Here is a 19,382-nt window from a genome sequence, read left to right on the forward strand (position 1 = left end):
ATTCATTTTTCCCACATTGTTATGTAAATGCTAAGCAGAATAAGAATGTACCTTACTTTTGCAATATTTATCAATTTCTGATACCAGAGCCTGGTGGGTTGAGCTTGGCTGGATGCCAACTATCCACCCAGCTGCTCACCCGCTCCCACTCCCATTCCCACTCCTTAACAGGACTGACGGAGCAAAGATGAAAAAGCTCTTGGGTCAAAACAAAGGCAGGGAGATCAGTTACCACTGCATTGCAGAAGCAGCAGTAAGTGACTGGCTGGCTGTCCAGCACAGGACAGCTCCTGAGCTCCTCCCGCAGAAGCCACCACTGAAGCCCTCTTTCTGCAAAATCCTTGCCACCACCACCACATACACAGAGTCATGAAATTATTCCATTTTAAACAACAGTTTTCTGCTTCATATGCCTAAATATCATTTACTTGCCAATAACTGTCCTTTTCATGCATAATTAAAAAACCCACCCACCCTCCTCACCAGTGCATCATATCTGTAAGTACTTCTGACAGCTACATTTCTGGAGGGCTGGACTGGTATGCATTTTTATTTATTTTTTACTATTTATGCCACGTGGTACCCTGGTTTAATAAGAAATATTTACATTTTAGGGCTGAAAACAAGGAAATTATCAGAAATGTGGCAAGTTAAAAGCTAATTTCTCTGTATCTAATCAGCTTCTAACGCTGCATGATGTCTTCTGTCTGGACCTCCAAGACTCTGTCTTGATTTCTCTACCAACCTAAATGAGAGTTTCATGACATCATTCCTTGGTCAAATTAAGTGCATTGCACAAGCCAACACAGGATAGGCCAAATTTAACTCATGTATGTGTGCAAAGATCATAAAGGAGACTTCTTCAGCTTCTCTGCTATAAGAGATGAGCTTTCAGGATCTTCATTGTTTAGGCAAGCAGTTTTCATCTCATCCGTGTTATGGCCCCCTTTTTCTGCTTCTGTTCATTTGAATCAGTACACTCCTGCAATTGAAGGGAGAGGCATATTTACACCAGTTATGGAGCTCTTGGGCAAGTTCTTCAGAGACCAGCAACCAAAAGCCTATGAAGCTATAGACCTCAAGTTTATCCCAAAGCATATCTTGGATATCCAGCAGAAGCTGGATACCCCACGAACAGAGTGCACTGCTCAGAGTACTAAATCTGTGTTAACAAGAAAATTTTTCATACCAGAGTTGTCGGCACTAACATTTCAGTTGCCTTTAATGACAGAAGTACGCAGTGTGGGACCAACCTTATTTTAATTTCATAACTTGCTGACTTCTTTGGCCTTTTCTTTTTTACTGTTTTCTCCTGTAACAACTACACTTCGGCTAGTAGTATACATTACCACTTGCATAAAGCTCCAAATCACATGTACTCCCCCAGACTGCTTTGCCTAATAAAAAAGGCAAAGCTTAAAAGCTTCTTCTAACTGAAAAGAAGTTTCTAATTTTTTGCATGAAGTTTGGTGGTGATACAGAAAAAGAAGAAAACTACTTCTCCCTCTAAGTTCCCACAGACTTCAATGTCTAGTAGAACCTTTGACATCTACATATTATGAACTGTAGCATGATATATTGATCTTAATTCTTTTACACACTGAAAGATGTTTTGGTTCTGGTTTGTTGTTTTTTTATGATTTTGCAGGTAGTGGTTTTTAATTAATTTTATGCAAATGCAACATTGTGACAGGAGATGGAGAAATTCACTGCAGCATCTATATCAGTCACAGGATCTTTTTTCTCAGCCCTGTAGTGAATCTCACAGCTGTGAACATGGGCCAGGAGTGAGACCACAAGAGTGAACAGCTCTCCAGTCAGCTGTCTACAGGCCTCTCCTGCAGAAAGTTTGCACAAACTGGGAATTTGAAGTGACAGTCACATAAATTAAATCATTGTGTATATCTTGTCACTTCTAGTTCAAGTGACGTTGAATATTTTTCTTTTTAGTTACTAGTAATAAGTCAAACTTAAATGCTCAATGAACTAAAAAGAGCCAAGGAATACCCTGATCTGACAGTGAGTTACTATAGCTGCTAAAAAAAAAGAAGGCAAAACAGATAAGGGAAGATCATTGGTGGAATGTTCTCTTTAGGAAGTATATTTATCTTCCTTATACTGTTTATAATGTTATTTCTTCCAGTAAAATATCTGAAAGGCAGAAATTATCTCTATGAGAAAACAGTGACATTGTCCTCTGCGATACATGATGGACTAGAGAAAGGGCTTATATACTTGGTAATACTGACTAACCATTGAAATGGACAGCCATTTGACATCATAGCTATAGATCTCTGCCAGCAAAAATGCCCCAAACATTAACAATGTTCAAATCAGGGTGTTCGGAACTGGAAACCACCTGGTGACTGAAAACTACGTATAGCACACAGGTATGAAATTATCATTATTACTATTGCTATTGTTATGGTTGAGCTGCTTCTTCTTATTGCTGTTGTTATTATTATCAAAACACATCTGCCGACTGATGTTAATCCATCCTTTCAGAGTCATCTATTTTTCTGGAGGATTTTGGTTAAGAAAACCAAAGCTCTTCTGACTGCCACCAGTGATTGTTTTCTTCAGTTGTTGTATGTGTTTGTGTTGTGGTTTAAGCCCAGCCGTAAATCAGAAAAAGTGTTATAAAAGTAATCACCTAGAAAACCCAGTGCTGACTTTAAAAGTCTGAGAAATGTGTCATTTTTTCTCCCCAGACAAAAAATTGTTGGAATCAAAGCTGGTTTCTGACTGTTCCTTTTCCATCTACAGGTTGCTCTCCTTCCTAATATGTTCCAGTGAGACTCCCATAGGTTGCTCAATACTGCCATTTATTTGTACTCTCACATCCATTAACGATTGGTGTTTAAAATCAAATACCCCTTTTCCTAATAAAAGCAAAATTTCAGAAGAGTCTGTAGCGCTTGCTGTCAATATTGGTGCTATTTCAGGTACAGACTCCATGTTGTTCCCATAGAAGTGTGCCAACCTAAGAAGGCTTGCACAGCCAGTATTACCAAGGCCTATATTAAAAGTAAGGGTGCACTATTAAGCACTACTATGTTTGCAGCCTTCAAGAGGGGGATGCTACTGAATTGCTAAGACTTACAACTTTCCACCTTTTAGCTTATAACTTGCTTGGACAATTAGGATTCTGCAACTGCTCCTCAAGGCTTTCACACAGTTACAGTATGTATTCCATGAATTTCAATATTGCTTCCACTATAGTTCAAACTTGGTCTATCTTGAAATCGGAGCAAGTGTGTGATTAATCCTTTTGATGATTTCATTGTACTGTAATGAAAGCTGCTCATTAGTTCAATATGTGCAGATGAGAAAACTCTTAACACAAGCAAATGCATTTACTTAAGCCTTACTCAGGTAACACTTAAAGTGCCTTTACTTCATTTGCAGAAGATAAATATGTTAAAAAAAGCCTTTAACAAATATTGGAGTGCTCTGACTTCATTAGTATATCCTCAAGTGTATTTTTAAAGGGTTTAACCAACAGAAGTATCTAGCTTTTCTCTGGTGCTTTTGTATTGGACACTGTGCGCCATATTAACAGTAAGTAGTTACGTGCCACAGTCTCCAAACAAAATAAACAGTTTCAAATACTAGACATGGCAATAGTTAATCCATTTCCCCTAACTTGTATCCACACACTTCTCATGCCTTTAAAAACATACTGTCTGGGTGACTGAGAATAAAAGAATCCATCTACTCATAGACACATAAGAATTTGGAAAAACCCCTTCAAAATCTAGGAATGTCATTGTGTTAGTGCTTTTAATGATTTACCTGATTGTAACAGCAGTCACTACCTCATAAATAAGATGTTAAAACAAAATGCCCCTTTTAGACTTCATTTTCCCCACACTCTCATATTAGTTGACAATGATGGGTAGATAACTTTTCCACAGTAGGGCTGGGGACTACTGATATCCCTGATGCCTGCTGCTAGGACACTTCTTGTGTCACTGGCTGACAGTGGCATGGTCTTGGGCAGAAGAACAAACAAGACCACAGTGCTCTAAGCTGCCTTACAAAAGCCTGATTCCTCTCCGCATGCCCCACTGCTTCTGCCCCAAATGACTACCTCTGTGCTTCCATCCTGGCCATCTCAGTGCAATAGGGAGGTTAGTTTTCTGCTTAGAGCTGCTTTCAAAGCCTCTTGGGAACATCAGCTAAAATTTTCCAAGGCATTCCAGATTTACACTTCAGTAAGTTTCTCCTTTTCAGTCTGAAGCTGCGGGTTGTTTTCTGACTTCCGAAGAAATTCAAGTATGTACATGCCTACATCCCATGAGACTGAGGCATCAGTGTGACTGTGGTGCTTTTCTATATTTTTAGCAATTCTCTTTCAGTGTAAATGCCATTCAAAAATGTTGTAATGGCCTCTGGATACTGATGCGTGCCTTGTAACAGAGGTAGTTTTTAATGTCATATTTCTGCCACACCTCAAAGAACTGTTAATTATTCTTTGCAGTTCAGAGTACAGAGTTTGCAAAATCATCTGGCAAAGTGTTTCTGAGACAAGGCACATGTCATGGGATTATGGACAGTCTCTGATAATGAATGGCTGAGTGGCTTCTGGGTTTCCCTTGAAGAGTTAAAATTACGTATTCTTGCCTGAGATGGGAATCAGGGGGTTTCTTCCACTGTGGGAGAGAGTACAGCATGTTTTGGTATTTTTATTTTAATATACATTTATACAGCTTCACAGTAGCAGGAGTGATAGGATGAAGAATCAAAGTGAGGCTGCTTTTTAACATAAAGTACATTTCCCCTTATTTCAGTGTTCCTTAAATATACGGCATTTAGGGCTTTTGAAGGAAACAAGCTTGATCACAGGTGAGGCTTTTCCAAGGTCTTATTATACATATCAAGATTTCTCTAAGTCCAGTGATGAGGTGAGTGGGCAAGCATTAAACATCACTACCAGAATAGTCAGGTTTCATTCAATTTTATTGTGACTCAACCCACCTTTTGCATAATGGAAAGGTGTAAGGTAGTTGCAGTAGTAGATAAATGTTTAATAGTGCCATACTCTACAATTTAGATCTTGGCCTATTCTTGGTTTTCATTCTGGAGCTGCAACACGGTGGTGAAAAGAAAATCTCCTAACAAGCTAATTTTCACAGTATGTTAAAATGCTTACACAAGTGAAAAGCATATTGATTCTTACGCCCGCCTCTTCTGCTGTAACTGCTGCCGTTTGAGGATTTGATGAATTACAAAGCTTTTGCTTTGATTTCCTTAATGGTAAAGGTGGAGAAATAGAACAATTTATCAGCTGTGAGAGAAAAGGAACCATGGACAGTTTGTCATGTTGGAAGATGTTAAATGGTGGGGAAAACAGGTGCTTAAATTTGGATGATAAACTTTTTACACTTAGGCTTATAATTTTCTTTCTTTTTTTTTTTTTTAAAGTCATCTGCCACCCTGGAGTTATATTCCAATTGCCTCTGGGGTGGTATTTTTCAGCGTGTTCTGTTTGAAGGGCTTCCTTTCTAGGTGGAACCCTCGTCATTTGATGGGGCAGGGAAAGAGTGTCAAGATGCACTTGCTGATAAAACTGGAAATATTGATGGCAAATGATTAAGTCACTTTTCATCTGCTGGCAAGTAACAACCACCTATCACAAGTCACTGGACTGCAGGGGGGAAAAAACTGCTCTAGTGACACTAAGTTAAACTTCTTAATAGAAATAGGAATGATGGCAAATTAACAGAAGAAACAAAGGATGAAAAAGTGAGACAAATTGTTTCACTGCTGAAATTCTGCTCCCTTTGTGGTTGCAGTCAAATGTTGGTTTGGACCAGGGTGCTGGTTCATCACCAAAGTCCAACCAGGGCTGGAAGAAATTGCTAAAACTAGGAATTGTGAAATACTCCAAAAGGTAATTGACAGTACTGTGTTCCAGAGTAAATGCATATTGCTCGAATGAATCTCCATCTTCAAACATATTTTATCTGACTTTTGTGTGGGATCTAGGGAAAATGTATTGCACTTGGCTTTGTTCAGAAGCTCTGCTTTCTTACTATAAGGACTAGGAGCATCATTTAATTATTTTTTGAAAAAAGATAATCTTTCAGAGAAAATACCAAAATGTGTTCTATTACCTGTCAGTATTTCACAGGCATCTGAAGCTTGCACATTCCATTTTAATGTAAAGAACACCTGTAAAATTTTGCCACTTTCATACACAAATGAAAGAGTTAAGAGGCTGAATCCAGTGCTGTCCAAGTCGGTAGCCTTTTTAAGTTTCTTTTAGGCTTGTGTAGAAAGATCTCCACTAATATGGTTTTTTTTTTTTGTTTCTTTCCTTCTGACCAGTCTTCAAAGTTAGACCATGCTGTACTGATATTTTCCACAAGGCTTATTTTCTCCGGTTACAGATCATGTTTTTTTCTTAGCAAATAATAAAATTCACAGGGCAGCTGTCCCTGCAACAGCACAAAGAGCCAATCTTTTGCTTTACAGCATGTCTTCATCCAAACCCACTTAAGGGAAAATCGAATATGGGGAAGAGTTATGGATGGTGGAACAAACTTTTAGATCGATGCAAGCAGCCAAATGACACTGCAGTGTTCTCTGTTCTCCTTTCCACAAACCACTCACTAACAATGGAAGCAAGTATCTTTATGTACCTATATGAACTGCGAAGATACAGGGGGCTGGCAGGGCTCTTACAAGAAAATGTTAATTGCTTAGAAAAACCTGGGTGAAGAAGGTTATGTCTATATACAAGCAGAGGAGGTGGCAACCCAGGTGGTACAACTGCTGCATGGGGAGACGGGTGCTTCCATGGACACTGGAACTATGTGGCTTGGCCAGGCAGCTGATGAGCTTGGCTGGATGGGGCTGCAATGATCCCAGACAAGCCTGGTGGGGAGATAGAGGGAGGTGGAAGAGTTGGACTGCTCCTCTTCTTTGTTTTGGTTTTTCTGGGCCTGTCTCAGCAAAACGGGTACAAAGGAAGTTTGAAGAAAGAATACTTTTCAAAAGTATGAAAATAATTCTTTTCAAAGTATCGATATTGTATGATTTTCTGACTATCCACTTTGGAAATTTTAATGAGTTTTTTTTCCATCAAACTCTTTATGAAGAACAAGAGAGGAAAGGGAAATCAGGAAGGTGGAAACACTCTTGTGTGTCTTTTCACCATAATCAGCTTCTGTCATGAACTACCAGCAGATCACAAGAGTGCCATGCAAAAATCTTTCACATCTATAAATTTAGTCCGAATCAAATTTGTAAAGGAAGTGTTTAAATTCTGGAGACTATGACCACACCCAGAAAATTTTGTGGGACAAATTCCTTTTCAAGTACAAATATGATACTGTGAGCAAACCTATAGTAATTCTGTAATTAAGACTCAGCATTCCCCAGGAATCAAACTGAAAGTGGAAAGGCATTTCAGACAAAAGGAAGCAAAAGGAATAAATAACTTTTTTTCTTGTGCTTGTCTTTTTATGAATAGAAACAATAGAATTATTAAGAAACTCAGAATTTGTTAATTACTGTTAAAGTGAGAAAGCAAAAAAATATATAGATGGTATATTGGGAATACCACTGTTGATACCACCTAGTAAACTGATGAAACTAAGGAGAATATTCTTAGTATATTAAAACCATTAGAAATTTCTAATCCAAATCTTTTCCACAAAGTATGAGGCTTATTGAAAAGAGGTTTTAAAATGCAGGGTAGGTTTTACCTTTCCTTAAGTACCTCTTTAAACCAGATACAGAAAACAAATGGTCAGTTTTCACCTTTCCCATTCTGAACCTGTGGTTATGCTTGTTCTGCCCCTGCTCTGCACAGTTCTGTTTCTGCAAGGATACTATTGCTGGCCAAGAAGCAGCATCCAGTGGTGTGAACCTTCCTCACTCATCTGTTCAGACAGCAGGAGGCTGTCCTGCCGCAGAGGAAAAACCTGGTATACCTGCCAGAGAGAAAATGCAGTGCCCTTGTTTGACAGGTTCGAAGTGACGAATTAGTTTTGTACCTCCCTTAATACACAATATAAATTTATCTCTTCTTATATTTTTGTCAAAAGACAGGATTGAAATTAAGGGTATGATGAAGGGCTTAAATAATTCATACGGAATAACGCAATTCAGGGCTTTTGGATGGCATTTACATTTTATGAAATTCTTAAAAAAATAACTAGTAATAACCACTTAGATATGGGAATACTTTCTGGGGGGGGGAGGGTACTTGTTACCTGGTAGTTGCAGGGAGAAGAAAGAATAATAGGAAAGCTGCATAAAAACACTACCGTTCTCTTTTTGGTCTCTGAAGGTAGACACCCAGAAACTACTCATTTAAAAAAAATGCCCACTTTCTGAAAATCAAAGCTATAGAAATCTCAGCCCATACACATACATGCCTTTTAAGTACACAGAAAAGTTCTGACTTCTCTGAAGCATGTGCCACCAGTCCATCTTTCACCTCTGAAGCTATTTTGATCATGATGGTATTCACATTTTACACTGAGGACCCGTTTTGATCATATGCACTAATTGTTTCTCTTTATTGAATGTTTCATGGGAGGGAACAGTAATTTACCTTTATTTCATATGTGTACTTGGATGGCACACTTGTCAATTTGAGAGAGACAGTTCATTGAACTGTTCTTTGGTTCAGGGGAATCAGTGACTTTGGGTCAGGATGAAGGGAGGGCTGCTAGGCAGAACTGGTAGGGAAAGGGATTTGGCCTGTTTTGAAAGTGAAAAAGTGAGGTAAAAAGAGGGACACAATTCATTACCACATACTGTGATGATGGAGGGCCTGGGTCTCATGTTTTGCCTTGAGGAGTTCAGTGGAGGATACCTCAGTGAGTTTCGGTGTATGGATCACTTATTTTATGTGGAAAGACTGAGCTGTTCTACAACAGAGAGATGGTAGTAGGTCTAGGTACCTTATGCACAATTTATGTGGTTTGGCAAAAGCTGTGTGACAAGACACAGTCATCATGAATATCATTTTAACCCTTCTGGCCCTTCTGATGAAAGGGAAGTCCTTTACCTTTTCTTGCTCACATCAGTTAATCTGACCTAATTCTATTTTCTTTATCCTATTTTTCTCAGAAAAAGGTAGTGGTTTTTTCTGGCATTGAACATTTTGCCTAACTTTTTTCCCTGACGAAATCAGTAATGTCTTTACCCTGCTCTTCACACAACTAAGATTCTGCATGCACATATCATTTGTGACTCTCTTATGGGAATGTGATATGGTAAAAATTAAATTTTAGTCTGATCCCAACTTATACTAAGAAAATAGCTGTTTTGTTTTGTTTTGTTTTTTGTTTGGGATTTTTTTGATTGGTTGGTTTTGAGGTTTTTTTTTGGGGGGGGAGTGGTTTGTTGGTTTTTTTGGGGGGGGATTTTTTGTTTTTGTTTTTTTTTTTTGGGGGGGTGCGGAGTGTTTGTTTTTCCTAATTATGTTACTCTGTAAAACCCTTTAACAGAAAAAGAAAGCTCTTAAATACTCCATAAAATTCAGGTCTTTACTTCTCTAGCTCCACAATCTCAGCTCCTTTTCTTCAAGAAAACTTAGCCACCAATAATTCAGCTTTGCTCTTTTTGTGTGTCTCTGGTCACACATAAGCAGTCTTACCTAGTTAAGATGATCAATCACACAATATAATGAAAAGATCTAATACAGTAGTGACCATAGCCCACAAACAAACCAAAGCTAACAGTAGTTTACAAATCTTCTGCACCACTTAATTCAGCAGAGGTTACTTAAAGTCAGAGCCTGGAGAAGGACTGAAAATGGGATAATGAAATTACCTAAATACCCTGTTGACTGCAGATTGTTTCTTAACCTTCACTCATGAGGTCAGTCATCAGACTGGATAAAGGTGAAAAATTTATCTTTGGGAGTTTAAATTCATAACGAAGTTAATCCATAAGATACCTACTAGTACATAACTTATTTCTCAATGTTTTGGCTAATATGGAGGCAATCTCTAAACCTAGCTACATTAAAAATAACAGTTTATCTATTTATATATTTATCTATCTATTATCTATCTGGTTTTACTGCAGTTGCTCCAGCCAAAGGTATTTTCCATTGTCATGGTACTTTCTGTAGCAGGATTACTTCTGAAACAGTAAGGATAATTTCCTTACCTTTAAAATTGTTAACTAGCATCTCTATTAACAGGCAACATTTGGCTGCTTTCCTGAAATTCAACTGTGAAATCTGCATGGGGGTCATGAGTCCCAAGCAGGGCTCAGTTTTGTAAACCTGGATGGGGGCAGTGCTCCCTGGGGCAGGTTATTTTCTCTGTGTTAAATCAACACTGCAGCCAAGCTCATTTGTTCTTCAACAGCTTTGCTGCTTTTCAGGTGGATTCAATAGCTGTCTGAACATAATGACCACGTCTTTTTGGAAGGCTGGGAGCACGGAGTTCATGTTTGTTCAGGATGTACTGACAAAATGTTGTTTTTACATAAAAAGCTCACTTATACAAGACTTCAAAGCAGCCTTACAGTTAACCTGGTACAGAGTCCGGTTGTCTGTCTAGAAAAACACCACTAAGGACTATCAGTCAAGGTTTTGTACAAAACACAAGCTGTTAAAACTTTGGTCAAAGGTTTTCCTACTGACTGAGACTGGTATCTGATATAAAGGGAAAATGTATGAGAACAGAAAATAGAGAGTGACCCGGAGTCTTGCAAGGAGTGTCTTCAGGATTTCAAGTACTAGAAGATGTATTCAAGCCAGTGTTCTTAATATTCAGTGATGGATATTGTCCATTTTAGCCCCTGCAATATCCTGTAGAAATAAGTTTCTGCAGTTTAATTAGGCACTTTGGTCAGTGTGTGCACTGGGAAAATATTTTGATTCCTCTTAAAGCTGTGGCCTGATAATTTCAGTTCTTGTTCTGTGAGAAATACTTTACAATCGTTTGCTTTTCACCTTCTCCATGTCATTCACAAAGCTACACATACAGCTATTACAGCCTCCTCCTCCATATACAGTCCTCTCTCTTTCAAATAGAAAAGTCTGGGGGCTTTGTTTGTTTGTGGTTTTTGTTGTTTGTTTTTTTTTTGCCATCATGTCTGGGCGCTTTAGGGAAACCTTTCATTGTAGTAAATCTATCAATCCATGACATCTTGTCCAGGGAAGGAGCGTTATCCGCTCCTTGTCAAATGGGGTGTCACTTCTACTATATCTGGTTATAGCTAGGAGGGTGTAAATTGCACATGGCTTTAAAGCTGCAGGTGCCACTGGAGGCACTCGGTGACATAATTTCTAGCTTTCCCTCCCAATTCCTTTTTCCCTACCATTCTGAGTTTGACTCCAGTTGACTGTCAAGCTGATATTTTCATAAAGCTGACTGAAGTGATTCTCCCCCTCTCCCTCTGGAGTTGTAGTTGCTCATTTAGAGTTCATAATTATGCAAGTGAAGTTATTTTTCTCAGGTACACCACATTTATCAACATAGCATTTTACTAACCATTTTATTGCTCACCAATTAAGTCTTGTTTTAATTCTTCACAACCAGCTTTAGTTTTTATTATCCTGCATATTTTTATAATAGTGGCAAACATTTGTCAATTCACTAGCTGCTCATGCTTTCAGATCTCTCAAGATAATATTGCAAAGCACTGCTCTTACTGCACATCATTGTAGCATCTAACTGTGACCTTGACCACTGTAAGGATGGCCACTAGTCCTACCCTTCTTTCTCTACTTCTAATCAATTATTAGTCAATGTCAAATTAACTTCTTAAGAAACTTTGATAAGAAACCTTTCCAAAAGTCCTTTAAAATTAAAAGGATGTACCTTGACAAAATTATATCTCTCTCACAGTCATTGATTCCTCTAAAGAGATCTGACAGGTTTGGGCGGCACAGGTTTGGGCGGCACAGCTTCCCTTCACAAAGCCATACAGGCTCTTCTGCCACAGAAAACAGTTTTTCCATGCTTTCTCTTATTCTCTCTTTTAATGTAGTGTCTATTCATTTGCAGAGGACAGCTGTCAGATATACTGTACAAGTAATAACAAGTACAGGAGTAGCAGTACCTTTCAGCTATGGGTTTTAAAGCATTTCTCAAGTCAGCCAGCTGTGGAAGTGGAGGGCAGAAAAGTTAAAACAGTTACAAGGCTGTGAAGATAGTAACTGGTGGCTGTGGAAGCAAGGAAGCAACCTCTCCTTGTGCCCTATCTGTCTTGCAATTCATTGTACTGTGGCTGAAGAGGGACCTTCCCAGTCCTTCAGAGCTACTACTGTGGGTTTTGGCATCCCTCCCTGTGAAAATACAGATGTGCTCTGCTCTGGTACCTGCCCTGGGAGCAGTACCTACTTCTCTATTGCTTTTCTTTTAGATATTCACAGATCAACTGAGGTGAGAAGGGATCTTTAGAGGTCATCTGACCCAACCAAGCAGAAACACCTAGAGCTGTGTGTCCAGGCAACTTTGAATATCTCCAAGGATGGAGACTTCACAATGCTCACTACCTTTTTCAGCCAGCCATGGTAAACCAATATAGCAACAGTTTCCACTCCCGTAAAGTTTGATTTCTTGTTTTGTCCAGGTATTGTTTTCATGTGTGATTTGCTGTTAGCTCCTGTTGTTACTGCTGTCTAACTTCAAAAAACAAGCTTAACTGCTTCATACTTTTTTCCTGAATGCCTCTTCCCGCTACCTGGAGTATTGACATTTCATTCATCACCATAATTAATATACGAGTGATAAAGTGATGGCATAAAGATGACATGAAAGTTTTATATTAATAAGTTTAGGACAGCATGTTACCACAAGTAGAAATCTGCAAACCAATCTTGCCAAATGAAGGCCTGTAAATCTTCTACTACCATGATATCATATATTCATGATATGTCAAAGTTCACAGTTAAACTGGAAATATTGTGACTTTTTGAATATTTTACTGATGTTTCTCATAACTCATTTGTTGTCTGGCTTACTTACCATGGGTACAAATGTACAAAGTCCAAGATGGAGAGAATTATCTTCTATAAAACAACAACAACCAAAAAATCCTCTTCCATATGCTTCAGTGATTTGGCACCTGCAAAAGGCAGAAGCAATATATTGGACATATCATTAGAAATGCAGAAACCTTTCTTTATTTCTCCTACCTCTATGCTCACCAGAAGAATAAATGTTATGGAAATTTCAGATGGCAATTGAAAAAGGACAGAATACTTTCTGCCCTAAAATCAAGACTGTGAATTTTTTAAGACTACCGAAGGTCTTTCCTATAAAAGGTCTTTCTTGTACCTTGTTTAGCTATATCTTCTATGAGTCCCTTAGTGTCTTGGCAGTCCTGAGGTAACGGTTGGACTTGGTGATCTTGAAGGTCTTTTCCAACCTAGCAGGTTCTATGATTCTGACTTTATGTATTTTAAACTGAAATGATTGTCATCTTTTTATTTTTCCATTTATTCAGTTTCTTCACAGTTTTTAATCTGTGTTATTTGCTCATGGAAAGAGAAACAGCTTTCATCATGTTTTGTTTGGTTTTAGTTTTCAAAACAAGGGAAAGGAAATAAAATACCCAGAACCTTTTATGAGAAAGAAGGAAATAAGAAACATAGCTGTCTACATAAATACATGCACATGTACATACACACACACATGCACTAGACTTGTTGCAATTAAAAACTAAACCAAGTAATTTTTGTTTTGTTTTGCCTTCAGGTATGGAGTTAGAATGATTCTACCAAATGCCGTCTACTTGTCACCTCGAGTAACTGTTACACATGATGGAGCCATGTTTTCCAGGGGATGGCTGAACACCTGCCTGCTGATGGGGAGTGATGAATGAATTCTTTGGTTTGCTTTGCTTGGTGTGTGGCTTTCTCTTTACCTATTAAACTGTCTTTATCTCAAACCATGAGTTTTCTCACTTTCCAATTCTCTCCCTCATCCTTCTGAGGGGTGGGTGATTGAGCAGCTGGGTTGTGCTTTGTTGGCAGCTGAGGTTAAACCACGACATACCCATGGAAGGCAAAGGAAAGACTCCTACAGACTTCTGTGGGCTTTTGGTAAGGTTTTAAACCCTTAAACTCTCAGAATCCTGTCAGTTCCCCTGCCACATCAAAATTTACTGAAAAATCTATCAGAAGAGTGGAAAATACTTCAAAGGAAGTATGCTCAGAACCCCACAGGGAAAAGTGTGTTATAAATGTTAATGCTCAATTTGATTTACTCCTCTCTTTGATATTAGAAATACATTGTAGCTGAAAACAGCTGTTAGCATGGTCAAATATGGAAAAAACACCATTAGTGGTCTCCTTGTCCTTGGGCTGCTAGCATACATGACATTGAGGATTCCTGCTAGTCATGCAGGTAGTGACTCACTGTCCTCTTTGTGCATATGATAGAGAATAAAAAGTCATTACGCTGGTTTACTTTTCTTTCTCCTAAAGAAAGCAGTCTTAATTTAGAAGGTTAAGTATCTGCTATATTAGAAGGGAAAATCATAATGCAGAGATAAATTTCAGAGGTCAGCTTCCTTTACTTTAGAAAATCACTTAAATATGGAAGATCTCCTAGTTCATTTGCATTGTTTGGACATGTTCTCCGGGCTTTTAAAAAACGCCATGGTGGTCCTCAGTAGGTGTGCACAGGAAGGTGTAACACACACAGTAGTTTACACACAAAAAGGACCGTGTGCAGATGGAAAGTATGATAGAAGAGATTCCTATCATCATATAAACAAACAGAAAAACCTACTAGAAAGTCAGTAAACCAGTGCACTAGGTTGAGTAGACATCTATCTTTCACATTTTTATAAATACTAAAGAAGTAGGAGAATCTTGTGTGCAAACACTGTGCTCTCTACCACAGAAAAACACTTTATGTAACAGAAAGCTATCGGAAAGAGCATCTTCCTTCTTTGAAGAAGAGATTAAAGATGTATGCATTTAGCCCAGCAAGATGAAGGATGGAAGGCAAATACGCATGGCTTTTGTGGATCAATGGCGGAAGGAAAAAAACCTGCTTCAAGCCACACTGGCAGAGCGTTGGAAAAATTCTATATGGGAATTAGGAGCCTGCAGCTCTCCTGGTCTGGAGCAACCTTACAATGGCAATGCTTAAACCTGACTGGTTTTCAGGTACAGTTTGATTGAGTTCAAAGGAAGCTATTTGGTGGGATTGACAGACACTGGTGATTTCCTCTACCCCAGTGGTCAAAACACAGAAGAATTAATCCAGGTTTGCAAAACTACCTAGGCTTTACAGACTAACTTTGAGTAGTTTCCCCCATCCCTCTTCTTAAATGTTATGTCTCAAATCCATGCTGTGCCACAAGTCGAAGACCAATGCATGTCAACACTGCTGTTTTACATAGCTTTTTACTGATTTCAATTTTTTAATTTTATGTGCTCAGAGATAACCATTATAGCAAAATCTGATATTGGAAGTCTATGGTCTGGGATAATAAGTCCAGTCTGTATGAAAGCTCATGTTTATCTATAAAGAACTGTTATATGTAATCACTAAATAATAGTGATTTTGAAAATAATTAAATTTACCAGTGTTTCCCAAAGATAACTATACCCTCAAGTAATTTAAAAATGTCAAATAACTTTTAGGTGCTCCCCAAATACAAAGTAGCATTAGCGATTCAGTGCTATAATTCCCCATTTCCTTAAAAAATATAGTACATGAGTCTTATGAAAGTTCATGACTATTTTGGAGGGGAAAGTATCAATTCCATTAGTAAGATATTCCATTTCAAAGTTTCATGACTTGCCAAAAATCTTTCTTCACTTCTCTAAATAAAAAGGATTATTTAAATTTCATGGCAGAGTTATGCAACACAAAACATGTTAGGAATAGCTGGCATTTTTGGGAGGGGCAGTGTATGATGAACACTGATCAGTTGATCAAAGCCTTCGCAACATTTCTAAGATACCAGAGTAGCTGGTTCAAGTGCTTAATGTGAGTAAATCATTGAGGCCTCAATGATTTGCTCAATGATTTTCTCTGAGAAACTCCATACAAAAGGGGGAAAACTAGTGATAAGGTAAATGTAAACAGAAGAAACTCTTTCAATGAGGAGATCCTTGTTCTTGTGAGTAGCCAAATGGTGTTGTGATACAAAGAACTAAGAACAATGACAATAACCATGTAATAAAGCAATCTGAGCAACATGTGCAAATGGGAAAGATTAAAGTTGGCTGAACAGCAACCTACCTTCAACTCCACAGGTGTCAGAAGGCTCAGCAAGACCAAAATTTTCAGACAAACTAATCACGGTGAGATTTTGGGAAATTTGTAACTAGATAGGTGACTGTGCCTTGCTGAGCACAGGCTTCACAAGCTTCCTATACATGGAAAACACAGAGGTATGCTTTGCTTCTGAAACAGGCCTGGGCAGAGGGCAGCACACAGACACGCATAGCCTACCATAGCCTCTGCAACCTAACTCTACAGTGAGAGAAATCAAACTCTTGTTTCAGAATTTCTTGCTCCTTGGAAACAGAAACATGTGAAATTGGTTAGTTATCATTAGCAAGGTTTCTGAACTATGCTGCAAAACCCAAATTAAATTGTTTTGAGTACCAGTTTATGCAACCAGCCATTGCCAAGATAAGCATGTTGTGTGAGCCCTTTGCTGATGTCTGGTTACACCCCAAATTTCTCTTTTCTATATAGTGCTCCTGTCTTGGTTAGTACCTTGTGGAGAAGTTGATACCTCATTCTGTTACAAAATCTTCTTTTCCTTCTTGCCATAGAGCATATATGAGGCCTTTTGGGACACTATCAAGAGCTCGTTGTTTCTACAGGAGACTAAAAATCTTTCTCAAGTAGTTTGAAGAGAAGAATTTTCCTTCTTTTAATAGAGCCTGCAGACTTGCAAAGCTGATGCTTTGCCTGTTTTTTTTCATAATAGGCAAAGTAGTTAGAATTGCAGTTTGCTTTTTTTCCCTGGTCAAACTAGAAGCATGCAAGAACTTAAAAAAAAAAAAATCTTTTAAGAGTTTTTTTTTTTTTTTTAAGTATATCCAGCTCAGTTATTAAGATTTGCAAAGTTTGGCTGGATAAAGCCAGAGTCTTTACTCATCCTTAGATGTATCATATAGAATGTTTGTTCATGAGAAATGCACTAAGCTTCCCCTCTGGGAGGGGCCACAGAGGTAAAAAATGGCTTATTCTATGATTCACCCTGTATCTTCAAAATATTTGTACTTCAGAGAAGTCAAGAGAAGGCTCCATATAAATAATCTATGGGAGTATAATTAAAATAGTTCATTCTTCCTATGAAAATATTGACAGATATCAATTTTTAAACAAAACTTATGTGTAAATAGACATTGCACTGAATGAAATGGTGGGTACACGTTGCAAAACAAACATAATGGGGATGGTTCTGCAGACCAAGTACCTAGCCCTGAAATCCCTTTTAGACTTCCTAAATAGGAAGTATAGGATTCAGTGGGGAATGCAGAAATTTGTCAAGTAGGTTTTAGCACATCATTTTCAAGCAATCACATTTTTGAAGCTGTATCTTGAATATTCAAAGGCATTTTTCTCTGCAGAGCGGCTTTTAAAAGGATTGGTATGCTAGACACACTTCATGTTCTCCTTATCTTTATTTAAACAAATTCCCAGACTTGATGCTCTAAAGTATCAAACTAAAATCTTCTGAGCTGAGCCATGCCACAAAAAGAGCTGTTTGTACATACAAACAGCATCAATTGGAAGAAGCACAACAGAAAACATAGCCTGCTAGTTATTTACTAGCAACTATTCAACTATAAAATACAAATTTTTGGCTAAGTGGATCTGCATCTAGGAATGTTTTGTCCATAAGAATTGAGTTTAATTAACACTAACTAGAGAAATAAATTCTGTAAAGCAAATCCATTTGATAGTGTGCTAATATTTAAAAAAAAAAAAGAGACAACTATTTTGAGTATAATTTGATCCCACTCAGCAATAAGTTCACTAACTAATAAACTGTACATTGACATCATGAGAAGCCATAGAATGATTTCTGGAGCACATCACACATCTTGAAACTACAATGAACCAAATAGGGAATTATTTAGGTGCTTAGCTCTAGGCTTCTTTGGCTAAAATATTAAGGAAAAAAGATTTAACATATAATGATCAACACTAAAAAAGATTAGAGAGCTTAAACTCGTGTCTTCTTTAAAAAATTTCAATGTAAGCATACAATAATTAATTTTCAAATTAAATTTCATGTTTTAAAGGCAATAAAAAGCAGATTCCTTTCCAAGACTTCTTTTGACCATCATACCATCAATAGGAAATAGCACAACTGATAGCAGTTCATACAAGATGATAGCTTGAATTCTAGATTTTGTGTTCTATAGTGATTAAAAAAGAAGACTTTGATCCACAGCCTGATATTAGTGGAAAAACTCCCACTGGTTTCAGTGGATTTTAGAACTACCTCATAGTAACTTTCATTTCACTTTTTGCTAAAACTGAATCAGTTATGCTTGTGGTTGATTGCCTATCAGTAGCGCTGTTTGGATCACATATGTGTGGAGGAATATTGCATCACACACTCGTGGAGTTCAGACCCACATATACTTTTTTAGAGAGAAGGGAAAAGAGAAGAATAAAAGGTAAGGCAAGTTGACAGAATGTACAATTAAATGCTTGTTTTGAGGCGGTGGTTATAGACATTAGGTTTGCAGATCAGTGATAGGCTGTCACCATAATAACCATAGTGGATGATATATTTATTTGGTTCTCTGTATCTGGTAGTCTGCAAGACAGCTTGATTGTTAAAAATCATTTGTGAGTTTTGGGCATTTAAGTAAAATAAAATGTATAATGAGAGTAAAACTACCCAGGGCTACCCAGGTGTTATCGCAAACGATATTATGAATCATTAAACCATAATGGCATATGAAAATATTTGATTATGGCAATGAATCCACCAAAAAAAAAGCATGAAATTATTTTAGCCTTGCAGTGTCCTTTAGTGTTTTACCACCAAACCATGTGTAGTTTTGGTTTTTTCCAATTGCCAGAATGAGATAAAAATGAATCTTCCCTTTGTGTACCCTGGAAAATGCTCACTTCCTTGTCTGACACATACAGTACATTTTATGGCTCATAGTTGTTCTATAAGGAGCAAATTATTACCATATTTAAGCAGATGTCAGCAGCTATTATGCTGTGAAGATTTTCCTGGAAATGCTGGATGAGTTGTTTAATGCTTTTTAGGAAGAAGACAATTATGCAAGACACATAACAATGAAAGTACCAAAAATAGTTTTATTTTGAATTCAAATGTCAATGTTCAGTTGTATACTAAATTCCGACCAAAATAAGGGCCTCACCATGCTATGTCTTGTACAAATAACAGATAAGTAACAGCCTTTCACTGAAATAGTTTGGTAGGATGAA

At 37.8% G+C, this 19,382-nt stretch overlaps 1 long non-coding RNA gene across 1 annotated transcript; it reads right to left on the reverse strand.

The window, feature by feature from the left end:
• Positions 1-545: 545 nt before the first annotated feature.
• Positions 546-16,254, reverse strand: LOC134156073 (uncharacterized). Its single transcript, XR_009961820.1, has 3 exons — positions 16,188-16,254; positions 12,951-12,994; positions 546-982 (listed from the first exon to the last, which is right to left on the reverse strand). It is a non-coding gene; the product is annotated as an uncharacterized LOC134156073 (long non-coding RNA).
• Positions 16,255-19,382: the final 3,128 nt, after the last annotated feature.

Source organism: Pezoporus occidentalis, unplaced genomic scaffold, assembly GCF_034315485.1.
Source record: "Pezoporus occidentalis ecotype Australia unplaced genomic scaffold, CSIRO_AGI_Poc_V1 ctg81, whole genome shotgun sequence".
Lineage (NCBI taxonomy): Eukaryota > Metazoa > Chordata > Aves > Psittaciformes > Psittacidae > Pezoporus > Pezoporus occidentalis.